This window comes from Ambystoma mexicanum, chromosome 4q (genome assembly GCF_040938575.1).
Source record: "Ambystoma mexicanum isolate Mex_15411 chromosome 4q, UKY_AmexF1_1, whole genome shotgun sequence".
Taxonomy (NCBI): Eukaryota; Metazoa; Chordata; class Amphibia; order Caudata; family Ambystomatidae; genus Ambystoma; species Ambystoma mexicanum.
In genome coordinates this window covers 1108735352-1108756033 of record NC_090928.1, presented here as the reverse complement: position 1 = coordinate 1108756033, position 20682 = coordinate 1108735352, and the positions used below count along the sequence as shown (strand labels likewise).

The 20682-nt window shown below is 44.8% G+C and overlaps 1 protein-coding gene across 2 annotated transcripts in view; it reads right to left on the bottom strand.

Annotated features, from left to right (window-relative positions):
• The window catches only part of CDC42BPA (CDC42 binding protein kinase alpha), a 1600792-nt gene that overhangs the window by 9030 nt on the left and 1571080 nt on the right, over nucleotides 1-20682 (bottom strand). The gene's annotated exons all lie outside the window — the stretch shown is intronic.

Below are 20682 nucleotides of genomic sequence, written 5' to 3'. Positions count from 1 at the left end.
GTTTGGGCAGTGTCTCTTTTTATTCACTTAATGGTTTTTAGATAAGGCACCAACAACGAATGCAGCAAAGTTCAATAAAGACATATCCATTACTATAGAAATAAATCAAGAGTTCATGTTCCACATGCTATATTTGCAGACTTTTACAGTGAAGCAAGGAGTAATTTGGCCACCTTCCTTTCCCCTCACTCTCTGACCAGCCTCCCTTGGCCCACCTCCTATCCCCCTATCCCCACCTGCGAGGCCAAGAACCTTGGTGTCACCTTTGATTCCACACTCTCCTTCTCCACCCACATCGCTGATGTATCAAAAAAGTCAAACCTCCTACTGCACATCCTCAGAGGTATTCTTCCTTTCCTCTCATTCCCCCAGAAGCTCACTGTCTCCCAAGCTCTGGTTCTCTCTAAGTTTGACTATTGCAACAGCCTCTTTCTTAATCTACCTGCCTCTACTCTCCGCCCTTTACAACTTATCCAGAACAGGACTGCGAGACTTGTCCTTGGCCTCAAGCCCTGGGATCGTATCTCTCCAGCTCTGAAATCTCTCCATTGGCTCCCAGTGGATGCAAGGATTACATTCAAAACTCTCTGCATTGTCCACAAGGCTTTCTGGGGCCTCGGTCAAAAATACCTTCAACTCTCCCTCTGTAAATACCGTCCCACTCAAGCTCTTTGTTCCTCCACCTCCAACTCCCTCAGGATCAGTCGCTCCTCCAAGCAACGAGCTGGGGGTAGATCTCTTTCCTCGGCTAGGGCCCCCCTCTGGAACAGCCTCCCTGCCACTCTGAAACTTGAGGAGAACCATCTCCGGTTCCGGAAGTAACTCAAGACCTTCCTCTTTGCTTCTGCCTTTGCTCTTCCTCTCCCCTGCTGATCTGTCTGCTTCGGCTCTGTGCACCTGGCTACCCACTGATTTCAGGCCCAGGTCCCTGCCCACCCTGGCACACACCTGCACTGCTTCATGGCAACCATTGCACTTGGGTCTGTATCTGTAACCCCACTTTCCCCCTTCCTTCTCCCACTGCACTTGCATGTTCTCAATGTCACAGGGCCTAGTAAGATCATTGTTTTGTCCTCCCTTGTTCCCCTCCCTTACCTTGTTGCACTCTGAGACATGTGTGTATGAGCGCGTTACAAATAAAATATCATATCACTGCAAACGCTGTGAGCCTTTGGTGGATTATCGTTTGGGGGGGATAGAGGTGGGTCAGTCTGGGCAGCATACCATCCGGGGTCCCTCTCGTGCAATGTTCTACTGGTGGGGCAGCTATGGGATACGAGTTTCTAACACTGATTATTTTACCACGCTTATGACATAAATATTTCTCTGGAAAAAATGTCTGGTTTTGATCTTTGGATGCGGACATTCATAAAATGGGAGGATTCGAAGCAATCAGTGTGCCCCAATCCCCTCCAAAGTCTAAGGTATGAAAACCAAACCTTTATATTTTTTACCATGGCTATCTTGGAAGCAGGGGGCACCATCAAAGGGCTAATGATTAACAAAAGTATGTTTTTCTTCCATTATTTCTTTTTTCTGTATAAGCTGTTTAAAAGTGTGTTAATACAGTATGCTCACTGACCCCCTAGGCATAGCAATGTGTGTGTGTGAAAAGAGAGAGAAAGGGCGATAATATGAGAGTGGATAGTGTGTGGAAGTAAGTGAGATACAGCAAAGGACAGAGATAGGGAGAGTTATGGAGAAGCGAGTGAGAGGGAGGATAGAGATGAAGAAAGAAACATGAGGGAGTGAGCGGGTGGTAGAGAGAAGAGAAGGGAGAGATAGAGAGACAAAAATAGTAACATAGTGAGAGAGAAAGAGAAAGGAGCAGGGGAGAGAAAGAGAGACATAGTAACACAGGGACAGAGAGAAGGGGAGAGAAAGACAGAGAGTGACAGAAATAGTAACATTGGTAGAGAGGAAGAGGGGAGAGAAAGAAAGAAAAAGAGTGCAACAGAAATAGTAACAAGGAGAGAGAGACAGAGAAAGCGGAAGGGAAGAAATAGAAAGACAGAAAAGAGAAATAGTAACATAGTGAGGGAGAACGAGAGAAAGAAAGGAGGGGAGAGCAAGAAAGACAAAGACATATTTAACACAAAGAGAGAGAGAGAAGGGGAGAAAAAGAAAGTGACAGAAATAGTAACACTGGTAGAGAGGGAGAGGGAAGAGAAGGAAAGAGAAAGAAAGACGAAAAAGAGAGAGTGCAACAGAAATAGTAACAGGGAGCTACACACAAAGAAAGAGGAAGGAGGGAAAAATAGAAAGACAGAAAAAGAGAGAAATAGTAACAGTGGCAAGAGAAAAAGGTGAAGGGGAGAGAAAGAATGAGAGAAATAGTAACATAGGGACTGAGAGGGGAAGAATGGAGAGAAAAAGATAGAAAGAGAGCGAGTGACAGAAATAGTAACATAGAGAAGAAGGGAAGAGATAAAAAGACATACAAAGAAAACAGAAATAGTAACAGAGAGAAAGAGGGAAGGGCAAGAAAGAAATAAAGAGTGAGAGAGAGACCGAGAGAGAGAGTTGTGGGACATATTGACCCACTCAACAGTATTTCTGCACATCACCAAGCTGCATTTGCGCAGATACAGCAAAATGGCTGTGCTGGCTCTTGTGAGCACCATGGCCTCAAAACTGCTTTTTGCAGCAACAAAAAGATGGCTGCACCGTCCTGCCAAGCAACCATCAGGCAGGATGGAAACAGGGGACACACTGAAGAAGTGCGCCAGTGTGTTCTGACACATACGAATGGAATCAAGTGAAAAGGCAGCACTGCTTTGCTGAAACTCCAAAATCCCCATTTAAAAGGAAACTTTTTCACCTTTAAAAAATGCTGCTTTGACGCTAATTCCATCTGTTCATGCTTAAACCACTGGGATCAATAAGGCCCTGACATGCTCAGTATATCTATTGTGCCTCAGCAAAACCAGGCATGATTTTTGAATGACAGGCCCCGTTAAGCCAAATCTGAAAAAAGGCCCAAGAAACTTCACTTTCTGCTGTGCACGGGAAACGCTTTATGTTGTGCTACAAAGTGTCAAAGGAACAAACCCTGCTAAAGAAATCATAGCTCTGTGCACATTTCAATTCCAGGAGACCTTTGCCTTGCACAGACTGTTGTGTACAAGAAACTAACTATGGCTGTAACACATTATTGGGAAGTCAGATGGCAAAATCGAATTTGAAAGGAAATGCAAGCAGTTTTCACAACATCTGTAAAATGGGGTTTGCAAACCAAAGAAAAATAAATGCTTGTTTTTAAAGGAAAAGTAATATGTTGAATGAAAGCTTGTCTGTGCCTAGCAATGAGAAGGGGTTGGCTGCTGGGAAACACATATGGGCTATTTTTATTCCACAGACTTGTTTGTTTGATTCAGGACCAAATAAAAGAAAATAAAGGGTTTAAACTAAACATTAGCTAGATTTTGCAAGTTTCCAAAAACAAGTTATTCTAGTTGGCAGAGCCAAGGCTTCCCCCAAGGAAGGGAGCCACCATAAACTTCCTGGACACGAAAGTGATAATTGCTAGGTTGGAAAACTGAGACTGACCAGGACAAAGATACTTCACATACTAATCCAGACTTCAGTCTCAGCAGGGGCCTCTTTCAATAGAAATTCTGTGACATCAAAGTGCAAAGTGGATAAGGGGCAATAAACCTTCAATGAAGCTGGAAGAACCCTTTGGGGGAAGTGACAGTTAGTGGTAGCTGAAAAAGAAAGAAATGGTCCAGTGCAGGACAAAGGACTGTCATTTGCTTCCAAAGACTATTTTATAAATACACTTTAAAGACTTATCTCTGCAGCAAGACTTTGTAAAAATGTAAAAATCTTGCAGTTTAAAAGTGATTTTGTGTTTTAGAATTTGAGACATTGTAGAAGTCACTGACACCTTCGGAATAGAAATGGCAAAGTATTGGGGATTATAAGAAAAGTATCAATGATACCAATGCAAATGTTTATACTTACATCCCTTGTATACAGTTATGGAATTTTAGGCCGAATCTTTCATACTCAAAATTACAAAAATGTATCAGAGGGGCGAAACAATGTCTCAGAGTTCAGAGTTGGAGTGGAATGGTCTGCATAAAATATGTAACCTGCTCATGTCATTGGTTAATATGCCACAACTGTACAAATGTGTAAATTCTGTTATGACTGATTTTTGCCAAAAAGGTCTGTGGGAAATGTTTTCACCTCACAAAAGTACAACCCCTAAATTGAGTCACATCCTAGGGGAGGCAGCCAACATTGATTGCCCAATCCAGTTGGTAGGAGTGTTTAGCAGACCCTGTCCAGCCATATACTTCGATGATGCCACTATGCATTATAAATAAGAGTCCCTGACAAGACTCTGGGCACACACTCTTCCTGAAGTTCCTGCACTGCGTTCCTGTTCCATTCATCATCCCGATTCCAAACCCCAACTACAAGGCCAAAGCATTGCTGACCGTACTCCAGGGCCCACTGAAAAACCCAAGCAGTGCTGATCCTATTCCCAGCAAGGCCTCAAATCTGAAAACCCACCAATCGCCCATAAAAAGGGGAAAGCTGTGGTACCTTTTGCATCCTGAACCAGCTTGGCTTGCTGCCCACTAACTGCATGCCCGCTGCCATCCTGCCATCCAGCTGACCTTTAGTATCCAGTGACCAGAATTGCCAGTCCAGAAGTGCCATCCGGTGACCAGAACTGCCCAGCTGTTTGCCAGGCGCTCCGCCGTGCAGTAACCCGACCCTATTGACAGTCCAAAAATCCCAAAACTAAAAGTGGACTGTAAGTATAAATCACCACCCCATAGAAATCCATAGTATATCTTGACTTGCCTTGGTCCTCATCTCACTCTCTAAGTAATCCTATCCTTATCCTGATAACTTGTTAAAACTGTCAGAATTATCCGTGCCACCCTGCCCTTGATTTCTAGTGCTAGCGCCATTTCTCTTTTCAATTTTGTCTTGTGTAATCCTATGCTATTAGTCCTATTTCGAGTGATCGGACTGGTTTCCGCCAAGGTTGGGCGCTGGGGTGATAGGGTTGAACTCGCGAATCAACCTTGGATCTTATTGTGTCCATCTTTGGTGGTCTAGCCTGAATACTCTAGTTTAAAGTAAAACTGTTCTTGACACAACTGATTTCCTTTCCTATTTCACGGATTTATTTCACTCAAAGTGCACCTTTTTATATCTGGTATAACTCCTCCAATTCACCAGCTAGAGACTTACTTTCACTTCTAGAATATCCCTGTGATATACCTCTATCCCTCAGCCCACTCCAAATCACCTGTTTTTATTAGAAACCGTTTGGGTTATTTAAGCTGGGAATTGAAAAAATTCAACTTTTGGATGCGTCATTTTACTGCAATCTGTTTTAAACTTTCCACTCATATTTGAACTGCATGCTTTTGGTAATCCATTCTTTGTGATTATTAGTGTCTTTGCATTGTTGCTTTAGTGAGGAATTATATTTCCTTCAAGGTTTTTCTCCCATTCATTATTTATTTGTCCATTTCCGAGTATCATTTCATAACACTGCAAGGGGTTTAAAATCCTTTTTTCTTTCTTACTTGTGGAGGGAAGGTCAGATTTGGATTCCGTCTCCTGTTTCTCATTCCGGATTACCCGCTGCTTCTGTTTATCCACTCAGAATTGATTATTTGTGGGTTGAGGGAACATTGCAGGGGGAAATCCTAACTTGGGTACTATCTTTCCTAAACCAAAAAGTGCTCTTATTCCGCTGTGCTGTGTATCTGTTCCACTAAAACATTAAACCCAGTGCATTACTCGCATTCTTATTGTAATTATCACACCATTGGTGATTGCTGCCCCATATTAAAAAGTGTATGATTTCTTTTGAATTTGAAAATAAATAAATAAATATGGCATTTTACCAACCAGCCTGGTTCATGGTCCATTGTGACACAGGGTATTTGAAAAGGGTGTGTGATATGAGTGGTGTACCATCCCAAAATTGAATCTGCATCAAATAAGGAGAAAAGAAGCATCTCAATTGTGCGCTAAATACTAGGCAGAGACCAAGGTGTGTGTCGCTTGATTGAAATCCTTAACAAACATGGGGGCTCGTTAGCTGGGATTTGGGTTTTGGTTGCCACCCGTGACAGTTAACACAGCAGACTAACCTGCAAGGTAGTGATACTTTGTGTGGTGGGAATACTGGGTTACACTGTACAAGGGCCTCCCCAAAACAAATACTCCAAGTACCAGGTCTGTGTCTAAAAGTAAAACTAAAATCAACCCCAAAATAGACAGAAAAGCAACAGAATAAAGGTTACCCTTATACAAATAAATAAATTAATAAAGAAAGAAAATGTCCAAAATGACCGTAGCAGAAATCAATATGGCTAGGGAGCACCTTCTGCACAAGCTATTTGTCAGAGGTGAGTGGCCAGAACAGGATGAAAAAGTCTGGCTACAAGAAATAACACAACAGGTCATTGCCATAAACCCGGCTACATGGCAGGATAATGGCCTATTACACCAATCTTTGAGTGAATTATATATGACCACAAAAATTAAAGAGGAGCAAATTCTAATTGTCAGGATCGCGTCCTACATGTATCTCCACATGGGAGTGATGCGGGAAAAGCAGGAGGAAAGTGAAACTCTAGCACAGAATCAATCCAGGCTGAACTAAAATTAGCCAAACAAAAATTACACAAGAGCCAATAGTTGGAGGTAGAATCTGGCAATTACATAAAAAAATTAAAAGAGGACTTGGTCCTCCAACAACAGAATAACGTAGACCAAGAAGCCCAATTAGACGCAGTAAGACTAGAGTTTCTGGAAAACAATTAACCTATTACAGGGTCTGCACAGAGCAGATAGTTGCCCTACAAGATCGGATGGTGAAATTGAAAAAGGAAAATGATAAGTTAATTTTGAGAGACCTCCACTCTCAAACAGAATTTGATGAAGAACGCCAGAAATTCAATACCATCAGGAAACAAAGGGATGACCTTGCTGAACAGAGAGGCACCCTATGTCGGGAGAGAGACACCCTAGGCCAGGATGTAAGCAAATTAAAAATAGAGTTACAGGGAAGTGAGTTAGCCCTCCAGAAACTAAATGAACTCAAAACAGAAAACACCCAGACCAAAGATGCAAAAACTCAGGAGGTGAGTCTCCTGCAACAGAAATTGTCTCATGATTCCCAAACCATACAGGAAGCGCAGAGAGACAATGAGGCCCTCTGTGAAAAGAATGATGGGCTCCACAAACAAGTGGCAGCGCAAGAGCGGGTCATAGAGGCCAGTAAAGACTTGATAGCTGAGCAAAAGGCTAAGATCTTTGCTTATTATCAAGAAGCAGGGGCTGAGAAGGAGAAACTAGCGAGGTTAAAGAAAGAGGGTGCTAGAGTAAATCCTAACTGGAGGGACCCCGAATAGGTAGAGAGGGACAGGGTAAACCCTGATCATAGTATAAGGACCTCTGTACTAAAGGACTCAAACCCATTTAATACGGTGAACACTGCCAACTTCATGTCTACCGGTTCACACGAGCCGGAAACCATGAGGCCGGCAGAATTCAATAGGTTTAGCATGATGGAACTGACAGATCAGCGCCCCCCAGAAATTGACGGACGGGCATCCCTGTATAGATATTCAAACATTAAGGCTGATGTCTCTGACAAGGAAGACTCCTATCAGGGGAGAGTCAGGGAATTAGACCTACAGAAATACTACCTACCAACGAACCAGTTGGTTCAATTTGATGGAAAACAGAATGAAATGAGGCCTAAAAAGAGCATCCTGAAGACCCCTACCCAATTAGGGCAGTTGGAGGGATACTCTGCCAACCCTGGGAGCAGGGAAGAGTCACAAGACTACTTTCCTGAGCACCATGGGTGGGGAGAGACTAGGCCCCACCATTCTGCGAGCCCCTCTCAAGCTTGCAGAATCAGGGAGTGCCTAGATGATCATGAGGGCACCTCAAGTAGTAGCGCCTCTGAGTCTGAGGGCGAGTGGACTTGGGTGGCTAAGCCAAAGAAGGCAAACAAACTCAAGAGAGTTATGACAAAAGACCCCATTAGGCAGATTAAGGCCATTAGGAGTTTCATAAGCCCATACCATAAAAACGCAAAATATTCTGTTAGGGAACACTTGGAATTCTATGAGCAGATGATGGACACTTTTCATATGAAAGACAACCAGAACTGCATAGATTATGTAAAATGGACCTTCTCCCCGAGTACTCCAGGTTCTTTGCCTAACTGGAGGACCAGAACCATTCAAGATGCTCCACCTACAGGGCGGCCATCTTGAAACACTTTTCCGCACACAGAAACCCCCACGAGGCTCGCAAAGTGACCAACAATCTGCAGTGCGGGGAAGATCAGGCGCCACGAGAATTTGTGCAGGATCTCAAACGCGCCTTTGCACAAACCACTAGGAGGGTGCGCATGGATAGCAGGGAGTTTATAACCACCTTCTTTCATGCACTCCCCAAGTATATCATGGCCCAGCTGGTGAGGGATTTCCATGACAAAAGAGCTCTGGACTGAGTCATAGAGAAGGCGACCTGCATTTATGAGGTCCAAAAACCTGCAGAAAATAAAAACGTGTCCAGGAACCCCAAACCAGCCAACACCCGTGCTGCTGCTAAGGTGGCGAAGGTGAAGGTTGCCCTCATTTTAGACCTAGAGATGGGGGAGCCTAAAAATGTACCTACACAAAATCAGAGACTCAGAAGGCCTTCAGACCAGTCACAAACAGGTGGCAGTCAAGGAGGTAATCCCACCAATGGGACCCCTGACTCCCCTGATTAGATCAGCCCCCGATACAAGGGCACCCGACCAATCTTGGGGTATCTATGGGCTCCCCAGCTCCAGGGGGGAGATCCAATCAGGAAAGTACCGCCCGGGAAACTTCGATCCTAACTTCCCCCAGCAGGGCAGTAATCCCCCAAATGCTGGGTTAAGTTTCTTTCCCCGATACTCACAAAACCCCCACCTGCAGGACAACCCTCCTTTCATTCCCCGATTTCAGGAACCCAGACAACCCAATCCGGTAGAGGGGAGGCCAAAGGTGGAGGGTTACCAAAATTCACCATATCCAGGTACTACGGGAAAAAGGATAGTTACCCTTTCCGTGATCCACCTAGAGGTGACCAAAGACCCCCGTACCAGCCCAGAACAATGACCAAGAGAACCCTGACAATTCACCGGTTCCAGAGGAGGCGGCACGGGGGGGAAGGGAGGTGTAAAGCCCTAGAAGAAGCTTCCTTCTCACTCGTGAAAAGCCCCTGGATACCCAGGAACCGGAACCAAAATCTCCTGCCCCCGAAAATCGTCAACCCAAGGAACAGATGGTGGGTAGGAGAAATAAAGAACTCCAAAAGGCCCGTTTTGTGGAGGAAGTTAGTGTCCTCCAATTTGAAGGGGAGGAATCCTTAGAGGATGCTGGGAAAAAGATCTTCACCGTCAGGGACGGGGGGACTCCTCCCAAAGAAAAATGGGTCCCAAGAGATTTAAATGAAGACTGGGTGGATGTGGGGATTGAGTCAGAATTGCCCATCCTTGAACCCCAGAATGAGAATCCAGGAAACCCAATAGTAACAGAGGTATCCCGAACCTCACAAACCAATTCTGTTGACTGCCTCCAAAAAGGGGATGGGGGTGGCCAGAATCAGAAAAAGGGGAGCCTGAAACTCCCCAAATATCCGAATGCAAAATTTTTCTTTCAGACCCCCATTTTTCTTTCAGAATTATGCCCAAACTACCCCTGTGTGGGAGTCAAAAATAAGGAAATTGACCACCCAAGCTTGCCCAAAATGCACATTAACTTTGCCATTGGAGGTGAAAGAGGGTAGATTTTATGCCCCGGTCCAAGTGCAAGGGCAATGTACATTTTCAGCGCTGGTGGACACTGGATCCCAATCCACTCTTCTGTCAAAAAGGGCTTTTGAGCAGCTAAATTCAGGAATGGGGGAAGAGATACCAGATCCCTCTCATCCAGAACTTCGATGGGAATTAAATTCCTGTCGAGGGGACTGCGGATTTGGAAATAAAAATTGGGCGACACAAAGTGAAACACCCGGTCATAGTCGTGACTCCAGAGGGCACACCCTGTTTACAAGGGAATGACATCCTGCGTAGGTTGTCGCCCCTAATAGACTGTGTGAACAGGGTCCTCTGGACTCGGACTAACAGACCACTGAAATAGAAGCAGAGTGTCAACCATGTTAGTTTAAATGGCACATGCCACATGGTTGAACAAAAACCTGATCATATTGCGTTTCATTTCCGGAACAATCAAATACCTGATGTGACAGTAATTGCTGCAGGACAACAAATGGGTGATGGGAACTCCTCTCCATTCCTGAAAATCAACCTTCCTTCCAGCTTCAAGTGGCATTCCACACTGGAAGGAAATACTTTGAAATACTACACCAATACCCAATCTGAAAATTCCAATTCTATAGCCAAAAGTGATGAGAAACCAGCTCAAAGTTTAGCTGATATTCAGAAAATTAGAGAACAGTTATTCATCCCTATTCAGTTAAATGGTGGGTAGGAATCTGTTCTCGCACGAGTGTGCGTGAACAGCGGTAAGAGCTTCATCAGCAAAGCCATGTGTCGAAAGCTCCCAAAAGATCCAGCCATTCCCACATTTAAATTGATCGATAAGTGGGAAATGGGCCTGGAAACTCCCAATTCCAAATATCTCCTGCCTAGCAGGTGTATGCTCAAAATTTCTATAGGGAACAAAAGCATAGTACATAATTGTTGGGTCGTGTGAGATGTCACTGTGGCATTCTATTTAGGGAGTGACATTCTCAATCGGGTTGCCATTAATTTGGATCTGATAAATTAAAAAGCCTGGTCCGGACTAGGGGGTAATCCCATGTACTTTGATGATTCAGAAAAAGCATTTTGGTCAGCCGAATTGCTGCTGTATGCAGTTGAAGTTAAAATTGGAGAGGAGGTCACCATCCCAGGACGGACCAGACTATTCCCACTTGAATTAAAAATTAAAAGAGGACAGGAACTGCAAAATCCTGATGCATATGTACACATCAATGCCCATCTCCAACAGCTGGGGTTGGGGTTAAACCCAACACCATTAGTCAATGTACAACACAACACTATTACAATATTGATGGATAACAGCGACCTTAGGAGTATCACTCTGGGCACAGGCACCAGTATTGGAATGGCGGTTGATGACTGACAGTTTCCATGGATCTAGGTAATGAACTGATAGGACCAATCCCAAATGGCTGCTTTGACAGTGATAGTGACAATCACTTACCATCAGACAGGATCTTCACCCGGCAAGGGGGGAATTTCCTGGTGTACTCTTCCTGCCCTTACGGTGAGGAAGAGGTGACCTGTGACATCAGGCAGGAGGAGGTGAACATTCAGGTCCACAATGACTGCCTCTCGTACCAGAAACCCTCTGTCCAGGTCAATACTCTAACCAGGGATCTCTCCACCCAGCTGGAGAAGGCCGCTGAGATAGCAACACCGGAAGTCTTCCCAGGCTTCACACAAATGGTTGAAGAGCGGGACAACCTAGCTGATGCCTGTGAGACTCTGGAGCAAAAGCAAAAGTTGAAACAGGTTTTCTTAGATTTTCAAGATCTCTTTGCGGTGGACTCCTATGACTGTGGTCACACCGATATCCACTCAACAATTCCCACGGACTCTGGAATGGCTCCAGTGTTTGTGAAGCAATACCGCTTGCCTCTCGCATCCATGGAGTCCCTGAAGGAAATCATCAAAAACCTTGTGTCCCGTGGGATAATTCGTCCAGTCCACAGCAGCTTTAATAATCCGGTGCTGTGGATTTTAAAACTGAACAGCCAGTGGAGACTCTGTGCTGACCAGAGGGAGCTGAATAAACGGGTCCATATGTCCCGATGGCCTCTCCCCTATAATTGACCTGGGGCTGGCCCAGATCCAGGGATCAAAGGTATACACTGCCATTGACCTGACCAATGGGTACTGGACCGTGCCTGTCAGTAGGGAGGACCAATACAAGCTGGACTTTACCTACGGGGGGCAGTCAATTCCGGCAACAAATTCAACATCTTCCTACATAAGGCCATGCCCAACAAGGGTGAAAGGTGTAACCTGGCCTATGTGGATGATGTCCTGATAAAAAGCTCAACTGTGGAGGAACACATAGCGGAAATCCATTATGTTCTGACACAGTTGAGGGTTGCCAGAGCAAAACTATCCTTCCAAAAGGCACAGTTGTAGAGAACCCATGTAAACCTCTTGGGGCATGAGATAACTCCTGAGGGTCTCTGTCCCCAAGAAAAGAAAGTGGAAGCATTCCTAAAACTGAAAGACTCCACAGCTCTGCGTGAGCTAAGAAGCCTCCTTGGACTGACTAATTACAGTAGGAAGTCATTGAGGATTACGCAGAGAACACAAGACCCCTGATCCATCTGTTGAAGGGGGGGGGGGTCGAGTGGGGTCCAGAACAAGCCGAGGCAGTAAAGCAACTCAAAAGAAGCCTCTCACAAGCGCCTTGTCTAGCTTACCCTATCAAAAACAAGGAGTTCTTCTTGGAGACAGGGTTCTCGAATACATGCCTGACCGCAGTATTATATCAAAAGCATGACAAGGTCAATAAAGTCATCTCCTATGCAAGCAAGACTTTATCCTCTGTGGAGGAAAAATTCAATGATTGTGAGAAGGCACTCATGGCAACGGTATGAGCACTGAAAAATTACTGCCCGTTCATACAGGGGGAACACATCATAGTGGAGACTCCACACCAGCCTTTGCAATACCCCCAAAGAGACAGAATCAGGGCCGGAAATGAGAGTAATTCCAGATTTACTTCCTGGATTCTGTCAATACAAGGCTTTCCTGTGGAGGTCACTTTTGACCTAAACAAGAATAGTCCCCTCGCGCAAGGTCTGGCTGACTTGCATAATTGTGCCAGAGAGAACTGTCTCGAGGACGAAAGTCTTAAAACCCAGGACAACATGGAGGCATACCTGAATTCCCTGCACAAACTCTATGAAGAAGACAAGTGTGAGGGAATGCCCACAGTTTATGTGGACGGGTGCTCCTACCATGTTGACAACAATGGGGAGAAGGAACTGGTGGCCGGCATTGGGAATGCCTGGGTGAATGATGCCCCGAAACCCTCTGCTGGGTACAAAATCAGTCCCTGCAGTAGCGAGGTGGCAAAGTTGATGGCAGTTCATCAAGTCATTTTCACTGCCGTTCAACACCAACTCCACTAACTGGTCATAATCACTGATTCAGATTATGTCCGGAACGGGTTCGTGGAGCACCTGGTAAATTGGAAAAACAGAGGCATGCTATGTGCTAACAACAAATTGCTTAAATATGGCACGCTTATCCAAAATATCGATGATCTGGTCACCTCTATTGGAGGAAGATCAAGGGTCATTCCAGAATAGAGGGACCAGACAAAACTGGAAACAACCTAGCTGATCAGTTGGCCAAAACCGGAGCCATCCAGGGGGATCTCCTTGAGATTGATTCCCTGTTGGGGGAGATCCAGGTCACTGCTATCACTAGGTCCCAGAAAAATGCAAACCATGAACTCTCAACTGCCCAATGGAGTAAGGAGACCCCAGATGCTGATTTAATCACTGCACAAAAAGGGGATCCAATTGTTGGTAAATGTTATCAACACACTGAGGGCCCTGAGAACTTTCCTCTGACGGATACCAATTACATTGGGAAAGAGGACCTCAGGGTGTTGATGAAATGTCCAAAAATGTTCTGAATCCAAGACGGTTTGTTGGTAAGGAGATCAATATCTGGCTGTGACCAGTGGGTGGTCCCTACCTCATTCTGAAGCCTGATGCTAAATCACGCCCATGATGCGGCCACAGCCGGTCATCAGGGTTTTCACACTACTCTAGAAATCTTGCGAGAGGTTGCATACTGGCCACACATGGGACAGGACCTCGACCAAAACTTGAAGGGGTGTCTTGTGTGTGTACAATTTCAGCCAACATCACTCACACACAGAGCTCCCCTCCAGAAGAGGGGGATGACACTGCCTTGGTCAGATTTACAAGTAGATTTCATTTGGCCTGTGATTCGCTCCTCTAGGGGGAACAAGTACATGTTAACCATAACATGCTTGTTTACCAAATGGGTGGAAAGTCTCCCGGCCACAAATTGCAAGGCAGAAACAGCAGCTGCCCTGATGATCAACCACATCTTCTCGCGCTTTGGCCTACCCCAAAGGATTGAGTCATACCAAGGTAGTCACTTCACCAGTGAAGTGATGACAAAGATGTGGGAGATACTTGGGGTAAAAAGTAAACTTCACATTGCATACCGCCAGTCCTCTAGTGGTGGAATTAAGAGGTACAATAAAACCATTGTGAGCATTCTAAAAATGTTTGTGGCAGATTCTGGGCCAAGTTGGGAAATCCGATTACCGCTTGTCCTGATGGCCATCAGGTCTACACCTTCTGCAACTAAGATGTCTCCATTTGTGCTGATGACTGGACGAAGGATGGTATAGCCTCAGCATCTGCTCTATAGAACACAAGAGCAGACACTGTTATATGCCTCCACGACTCATGAGTATGTTGAGAATCTAAGAAAACACCTTCACCATGCTTTTGCGTACGCTCAGCGGAATCTAGAAAGATCTGCAGAGGGTATGAAGACTCAATATGATCTAAAAACAACCAAAACGTAATACCAAGTAGGAGACAGGGTCTACTTGTACAATTTCCTAAGGAACCAGACCAAAGAGCGGAAATATTTGCCCAGTTGGCGCGGTCCTTTTGAAACTGTAGATAAATCTTCACCTGTCGCCTACAGAATCCGAATCGCCAAAGGAGAATTAACAGAAGAGAAATGGGTCCATATCAATCAGTTAGAGAGATGTCACCCTAGGCATACTTTGCAACAAAGTTAGGAGCCCAGAGAGAACCAAATAGAGGAGACATCTGAAATCTGAGAATAAGAAAAAGAAGAACCAGAAGGAACCGATAGGATTTATAAATATAATTATGTAACAGGGAGTATTTTTCTTCATTGTCAACTGTCAGTATTGAACGTATGCGTATCCCACTGCCGTCAACCCTATTGGAGGGCAGTTAGTGGGAAATTGTAGTAACCAGTTTGTGTTTCTTTCATACATTTGTACTGGTTGTGTTTTCACTATCACGGAGGACCTCCCCGGGGGCCGGGAAATGAGAAGCCAAAGGAAATCCGGGGTGTCGCTCAACACCATAAAGGAAGACCTCAGAGAAAGCTGTGGGTGTCGGTCCAGGTTCCAACCAGAGACAGCGAGAGGAGCGCGACACACCGCTATCTGATGGATGAAGTAATCATAACTGACTGATCCTCCTTTGCCCCATTGAGGAATCCCACTTGCCCGATTCTCGCTCAACTTGGAATCTCAGAAGAAATCGAGGGGTGGGGGGGTTATGTGGGATGTATTGACCCACTCAACAGTATTTCTCCACATCACCAAGCTGCATTTGCACAGATACAGCAAAATGGCTGCACTGGCTCTTGTGAGTGCCATGGCCTCAAAAGTGCGTTTTGCAGCAACAAAAAGATGGCTGCACCGTCCTGCCAAGCACACATCAGGCAGGATGGAACTAGGGGACACACTGAAGGAGCGTGCCAGTGTGTTCTAACACATACAAATGGAATAAAGTGAAAAGGCAGCACTGCTTTGCTGAAACCCCGAAATCCCCATCGAAAAGGCAACTTTTTCACCTTTCAAAAATGCTGCTTTGATGCTAATTCCATCTGGTCTTTCTTAAACCACTGGGATCAATAAGGCCCTGCCATGCTCAGTATATGTCATTGTGCCTCAGCAAAACCAGGCATGATTTCTGAATGACAGGCCCTGTTAAGCCAAATCTGGAAAAAAGGCCCAAGAAACTTCACTTTCTGCCGTGCACGGGAAACACTTTATGTTGTGCTACGAAGTGTCAAAGGAATGAACCCTGCAGAAGAAATCATAGCTCTGTGCACATGTCAATTCCAGGAGACCTTTGCCTTATACAGACTGTTGTATACAAGAAACTAACTATGGCTGCAAGACAGTATTGGGAAGTCAGATGGCAAAATCGAATTTGAAAATAAATGCTAGCAGTTTTCACCACATGTGTAAAATGGGCTTTGCAAACCAAAGAAAAATAAATGCCTGTTTTAAAGGACAAGTAATATGTTGAATGAAAGCTTTTCTGTGCCTAGCAATGAGAAGGGGTTGGCTGCTGGGAAACACATATGGGCTATTTTTATTCCACAGGCTTGTTTTTTTGATTTAGGACCAAATAAAAGAAAATAAAGGGTTTGAACTGACTTGGCTAGATTTTGCAAGCTTCCAAAAACAAGTTATTCTAGTTGGAAGAGCTAAGGCTTCCCCCAAGGAAGGGAGCCACCATAAACTTCATGGACACGAAAGTGATAATTGCTAGGTTGGAAAACTGTGACTGACCAGGACAAAGAAACTTCACATACTAATCAGACTTCAGTCTGGGCATGGGGCCTCTTTCAATAGAAATTCTGGGACATCAAAGTGCAGGTGGATAAGGGGCAATATACCTTCAATCAAGCTGGAAAAACCCATCCTCCCTTTGGGGGAAGCAACAGTTGGTGGTAGCTGAAAAAGAAGAAAATGGTCCAGTGCAGGACAAAGGACTGCCATTTGCTTCTGAAGACTATTTTATAAATAAACTTTAAAAACTTTTATCTCTGCAGCAAGACTGTAAAAATCTTGCAGTTTAAAAGTGAATTTGTGTTTTATAATTTGAGACATTGTAGAAGTCACTGACACCTTCGGAATAGAAATGGCAAAGCATTGGGGATTATAAGAAAAGTATCAATGATACCAATGTGAATTATTATATTTACATCCCTTATGATAAACGACAAATGTGTACAAAATAATGGAATTTTAGGCCCGAATCTTTCATCCTCAAAATTACCAAAATGTATCAGAGGGGCAAAACAAAGTCTCAAAGAGTTCAGAGTTGGAGTGGAATTGTCTGCATAAAATATGTAGCCTGCTCATGTCATTGGCAAATATGCCACAACTGTACAAATGTGTACATTCAGTTATGACAGATTTTTGGCAAAAAGGTCTGTGGGAAGTCTTTTCTCCTCACAAAAGTACAACCCCTAAACCGAGTCACATCCTAGGGGTGGCAGCCAACATTGATTGCTCAATCCAGTTGGTAGAGGCGTGTTTAGCAGACCCTGCCCAGCCATATACTTCGATGATGTCACTGTGCATTATAAATAAAATGCCCTGACAAGACTCTGGACACACACTCTTCCTGAAGTTCCTGCGCTGCATTCCTGTTCCATTCATCATCCCAATTCCAGACCCCAACTACAAGGCCAAAGCATTGCTGACCCTACTCCAGGGCTCACTGCAAAACCCAAGCAGTGCTGATCCTATTCCCAGCAAGGCCTCAAATCTGAAAACCCACTAATCTCCCATTAAAAAGGGGAATGGTGTGGTACCTTTTGCATCCTGAACCAGCTTGGCTTGCTGCCCACTAACTGCATGCCCGCTGTAATCCTGCCATCCAGCTGACTTTTAGTATCCAGTGACCAGAATTGCCAGTCGAGAAGTGCCATCTGGTGACCAGAACTGTCCAGCTGTTTGCCACGCGTGCCGCTGTGTAATGACACGACCCTATTGACGGTCCAAAAATCCCCAAAACTAAAAGTGGACTGTAAGTATAAATCACCACCCCAAAGAAATCCATAGTATACCTTGTCTTGCCTTTGTCCTTATCTCACTCTCTAAGACATCCTATCCTTATCCTGATAACTTGTTAAAACTGTCAGAATTATCCATGCCACCCTGCCCTTGATTTCTAGTGCTAGCGCCATTTCTCTTTTCAATTTTGTCTTCTCTAATCCTATGCCATTAGTCCTATTTCGAGTGATCGGACTGGTTTCCGCCAAGGTTGGGCGCTGGGGTGATAGGGTTGAACTTGCAAATCAACTTTGGATCTTACTGTGTCCATATTTGATGGTCTAGCCTGAATACTGTAGTTTAAAGTAAAACTGCTCTTGTCACAACCGATTTCCTTTCCTATTTCACGGCTTCATTTCACTCAAAGCACACCTTTTTATATCTTGTATAATTCCTCTAATTTACCAGCTACAGACTTACTTTCACTTCTAGAATATTCCTGTGATATACCTCTATCTCTCAGTCCAAATCAGTGTATTTCACCTGTTTTTAGCAGAAAAGATTTGGGTAATTTAAGGTGGGAATTGAAAAATTCAACTTTTAGATGAGTCATTTTACTGCAATCTGTTTTAAACTTACCATTCATTTTCGAACTGTGTGCTTTTGGTAATCCATTCTTTGTGATTATTAGGGTGTTTGCATTGTTGCTTTAGTGAGGAATTATATTTGCTTAAAGATTTTTCACCCACATTCATTATTTATTTGTCCATTTCCGAGTATCATTTCATAACACTTTCTGGTGTATCTGGAAATCGCTGCAGGTGGACTCGTAAGAATGCATGAGCAAGATCTTGTCTCGCCAGGTAGAGTAGATTTGGAAGCAGCTGTTCCGGTTGTACCTGAAGTGGGTGGACTCCCTGCTGTGTCTCACACCATGCAGAGAACCTCTTCCACTTGAGGTTATACAACTTCTTAGTGAAAGGATCGCTAGTCACAGCCAGGATATCTTTGCAGTCCTTTGGAATTGCTAGTTGGCCGAACTCCGTGAAATCAGGAGCCACACTGTCAACTTTAGGGTCGTGATGCAAGATTTTTCCGTGGTCTTGCGATGTGATGTCCGGAAAGATCGTGCATTCTTATTGGTTGATTCGCTGAGAGTTGAAGCAGGTTCAAGTACCACAATTGGCGTGACCAGTTTGGTGTGGTTAGAATCACTCGGCATGGATGCAACCTGATCTATTTGTATTGCCTGACGTATGACTGGGAGTGGAGGAAATGCGTAGGCAAACAGGTTCACACATGCAAAGGAAAACACGCCCCCCTCCTCCTCATTGACCACCGTTGCAGCGTTCTACTGGCAAAACATTGTCACGATGCCTGCCCCCAGACATCCGGAATAGGTCCATCTGTCCAGGGAACAGGCACCCAAGAAGAGACAGGAATTCCCAAAACCTCGCCTAGGGGCTACATGGGTTCAGTCCTGGCGCAGTATGCGCCAGGCTCATATTGCCAACGTTAAACTATGCAGGTCATCCTGCAAAGAACTCATGTACAGGCCTGAACGGACTACTTTCCTTTAGGAACTTTTTTGCTGTTTGGGTGTGGTACTGGAACTTCTTACCTGGGAACTACTTTTTTGATGCTATTTAAACCACGCCCGAAGAGTAGCACACGCTTCACGTTATTCTGCATTTTAGCAGCGTAACGCTCACCGTGTCTGCAGTCCAGCATCCAGTCTACAGCCGCACCCGTCTTGTGTCCGGAGCCGATCCTAGAGAAAAGGAAAGAAGAAGAGAAGGTTAGAACAAGGAGATTTCCATTTGGTCATCATCTTTTCCTGGAGCAGCCGCACCTGTGGATAAAGGAAAAAGACATTAAAATAAACCGTGTCAAATTGCCAGCTGCAGCACCGCGCCATACTCACCTGTCTTCGGAGCATCTCCACGACCTGGCGCAGCACCCATTGAATCGAGCACCCATTGAATCGCCGCCCGAAACATCAGCATCTGAAAAGACAAGAAAAAACAAAAGGTGAGCAGGGTTCCACCAAAGACATTATTTTACTTACCGCAAGATACTTACTCGGAATTTTACCGTTCGAGGCAGCGTTGGTCACCATCCTACGTTAGACATTTTCGGCAAGGCGCCGCACCTGCAAAGAAGATAGAGAACTATTGGTTAATGACATTTGGAACAATATTACTTGCTAGACAGTGATTGGTACAAACTGACTCTTACCTAAGCGCTACCTTCATCCATCGAGGCAAACTCACTCCTTGGATCACGCTGCAAGGGAAAAGGTATGAAAGGAGCAAGAGTGAATTAACAGACATTTGAACTCTAAAAGAACTATACATTCGGTTTACACACTTACTTACCTCGGAGTCATTGTTGTCTGGAACTCTGCCAAATACCTTTGGATCAGTGAAGTAACTGAACTTCTACACGCCCCTGCACTCCACGCAGGATGGAGAGTTCCTCCTTCCAAACATTAAGGTGAGACCTTATGAAGGGGAATACTGGAAGTTTTCAGGGAAAATAGTGTTAGTGTAACCTCTCTACCAAGGGTGGCTAATCCCCTTTACTGCTTTTAGGAAAATATTCTTGCGCACCAGGCAGACCAAACTGAGTGGGCAAGTGCAGTCGATCATCACTTCGCTACGAGTCACAGTGGTGGAGACCGCAGCAGTCCAGCTTCGTTCGACGCCCCTGTGGAATCCAGGTGAGCGTAACAAACATATGCACTTTTTGTTGTGACTGGTGGCAAAAAGGTCTGCGGATCGGCGACCCCCACTTCTGAAAACAGCAGCTGCAGCTGGTTGTCATTGAGCTCCCACTCGTGAAACTGAGTAGTTTGCCTGTTTAGGCTGGAAGGTGGAAAGACTAGAGAAATGCCATTGGGGATTGCCCAGTGCCACATTTGCTCTGCCTCCAGGGACAGAGTTGTGGATCTTATGCCCCCATTCTTCCTGAGGTAATACACCGTTGTAGTATTGTCTGTCAGGATCCTTACAGCACGCCCCTTCAATATCGGCAGAAAGGATTTCAG